Genomic DNA, 3523 nt, shown 5'->3' with positions numbered 1-3523 from the left:
GACAGACTCCCGTTGCTGAGTGCCTCTCACTCGCACACGGGACACGGAGAAGTGAACACCTCTGTCCTCTCCTGGTCCGCGGGGATTTTTCTGTTAACATTTAGGGTTTCTTCAGCTTCAGGTTTGTTTTTATACTTCAGTTGAACTAGTACCTAGTAACCAGGAGACTTCTGGTAACCGTGGGGTTGGTTTAGACATGCTGCTTGGTAGAATGCTACTCGTGTTACATCTCTGCCGTCAAAGTTTTTTTTTTTTTTTTTTTTTTTTAAAACTGCCTGCTGGCTCTAACCGTTTGTGTCAGTGTCTGAAACTTTTCTGCTGTTTCATAAAAAAAATAAGGCAATTGCAGTATAAATGAATATTTACAAATTAGGATACACACACAAACACACCCCCCCCCCCGCCTCTCCTCTCTCTCTCTCCTCTCTTAATATATACAGTAATATACATAATATATATATATATATATATATAATACACTCACTCACAGGCACGACACTCACACATGCCTGGTGGGAAAATAAAAAACCAATAAAAAAAAATTGATCACACTGATACAAAAAATTAAAAGTTAAAAAAATAAAGTTATATATTGAGTATGAAAACTCTTGTTCATACATTTACTTAATATTGCAACCACATTGCTGTACAAACTTGTTATATACTGTAGGCCTATACAGTTTGTTACCATGACAACACCATTGATCTGAAGCTTGATTCTGTCATGTAAATAGTTTTCTATCAGCAATAAATAACAATTTCTGATCAATTCATATCAATTGCATGCTTAAATAACATCCGGTTAAAGCCCCGCACATTTCAAGAGAACCCAACACTTCCGGTTAATATGACCACTTCCGGTTTAGCCCCGCCCACTCCGAGTACGGATCCGGATACAGATAATACAAGTGGTAAACATACAGATACAGATACAGATAATGCTGTACTCGCTCATCCCTACTAGTTACTGTCTGTTACGTTAATCAGATACTGGTGTAACTACTGTAGGATCTTACAATACTGTAATAATGCAATTATACAATAATTTTCTTTGTGAATTAATAATAAATAAATAAATGTTCTTCCTTAAAACACAGGGAGTATAAGTATGCACACCCCTATGTCAAATTCCCATAGAGGCAGGCACATTTTTATTATTAAAGGCTAGGGTTCATCCATAAAGAGAAAACCTCTCTTGTGTCATTGAATGTGAACGTTTGCCCACTCAAGCCGGTTATGACGACGAACTGCAGTCAGGTTGTTAGATAGATAGATAGATAGAGAGATAGATGGTACTCTCTGCTCAACAATTGGTTGAGAATATATTGAATTGCAATGACTTAGGCCTTTCTCTTAAAACCAGAGGCGGCATCTAGTGGGCTCAGAAAATAAAGACACTGGTTCACAAAGCTTCATTTGGCCATAACTAGTGTTTACCATTAGTTGCCTATATATATATAGATACATTGAATCTAACTTAAATGAAGAAATGTTTATTTTTTAAATCAATAATTTCAACCCCCCCTTTACTGACATATTGATAAAACATACTGAATACTGCAGTTTTAAAAGTGATAACATACTATAGCATTTACTTTCATAATTTAACTTAATAAAATTCATTTTAATAACATTTAATAATTGTATATAAGTTTCCTTGCATTTGAAACTACTGACCAATTTATAGCCAAACACTGCTTTCTCTACATCATCTCTGTAGTCATTCTAGGGACATTATCTTTCAGTCTCCAATGCTAACATCATTCTCATAATTACCTGTGTTTCATGTGACCTGTACTAACCTTGCATCTGTCATAAGTCGGTTTCAATCCAGTAACTTCATTTGCAAGATCTGGAGAGTATTTGTTTGCTGCAAAAGCAGTGCCTACTCATATCTATTCCACTTCTCACTCAGCAGGTCGCTTCAGAACAAGCCATCCGGTTTCCTGCGGTGATTGACAGCTCTGAGAACCCCTCGGAATGACTTCTCTGCCTCTGTCATGTTTTGTCTTTCTCTGTCTTCTCTCCTTTTCTCTTTGATGCTCTTTGTCTTTTTAGCGTACATGTATGTATTCCTTTCCTTTCTATCCCCTGGCCCTTGGAAACTAAAGAAGCAAACGCAGTAAAAAGCTGGCTCAATGAAAAATACATGTATAATTTTTGTTTTCTCTTTATTCTTTTGCCTCTTTCAGGTTTGCTGCAAAGGCATCAGAGACACCTTGCTGAAGTCCCCCGCTAACTGACAGCTCCAGAGCCTGTGGCAACTTCTCATACTCCACCACGCCTTGTGACCTGCTGTCTTGAGTTAGAAATGCGCTAGAAGCATAAGATTTGCTTATTTTATACCAGTTTACATATTTTCATTATGTGGTTGTTCTAGCACCCACAAAACTGCGGCAGAGTGAGCTTTGGTGTTGATGTTTCTGTTTCTGTTGTTACTGTCTCCAGCAGTTTTTCACAGAACTGCCAAATGAAGCGCTCATGTGGAGCTGTTGGCAGCCATCCATCTATCCATCCATCCATCCATCCATCCATCCTGGTATGGGTTTTTGGGGAAGCAGCTCCAGCAGCGGACCCCAAACGAAGTAATTCCTAATTTCTGCTTTTCTAACTCAAACATTATGTATAATTTCCTATAAATGTGGTTCATTGACCATAAGTTCCAAAAATAACTAAAACTAAAGTTCATAAGGTAGTGTTACTTAGTGTTCAATGTCAAAAAAGTGACAAACATTGAAAAAAAGTGGTGAAAAAAGGGACAAAAATGATTAAAAAGCGTCAACAATAGATTGATTTTTTAATTTTGACGGGAAGACGACACAAGGGTTAACCACCACTGACTGGGGGATCCCAAGGAATTCCCAGGTCAGGGTGGAGCTATACCCCTCCACCTACTCCTGAGTCTTCCGAGGCCTTTTGAGAGGGGGGCTTAGACAAGCAGGCGCTCAAAAAGAGGGTCTCAGACAGAGGGTCAATACAGGTGCAGCAGCCATGGGCAGTATGAGAAAAATAAAGTGTTTATTTAAGATTTAAGTATGTAAACATGTTTAAGTAGAAAGAAATACAAGTACGAACCCAAAAATGTTATATATTAGCTCCCTGGAATATTATGTGCATGTAATCAGACACTTAGAATATTAATCTGAGCCTGTCAGTGACAAAATGAGCACTTTTGTGAAGGTAACTACAAGTTGGAAAATTGCAAAGATTGTTGTTCCCATCAGTCACTTAAAGGTCCCATGACATTGTGCTCTTTGGATGCTGTTATATAGACCTTAGTGGTCCCCTAATACCATCTCTGCAGTTTATTTCCCGAAATTCAGCCTTGGTGCAGAATTTCAGCCACAAGAGCCAGTCCCACAATGAGCTTTCCTTCGGAAGGTTGGTAGTTTGATCCCTGGCCCTGCAGCCCTATGTTGAGGTGTTCTTTGGCAAGACACTAAACCCCAAGTTGCCCCTGATGCTGCGCCATAGGAGTGTGAATGTGTGTGAGTGTTTATCTGATGAGCAGGTGGCACCTTGT

Source organism: Etheostoma spectabile, chromosome 9 (genome assembly GCF_008692095.1).
Source record: "Etheostoma spectabile isolate EspeVRDwgs_2016 chromosome 9, UIUC_Espe_1.0, whole genome shotgun sequence".
In the NCBI taxonomy this organism is placed as follows: domain Eukaryota; kingdom Metazoa; phylum Chordata; class Actinopteri; order Perciformes; family Percidae; genus Etheostoma; species Etheostoma spectabile.
The sequence above is the reverse complement of the archived record's forward strand: the minus strand, read 5'-3'. Positions refer to the sequence as shown.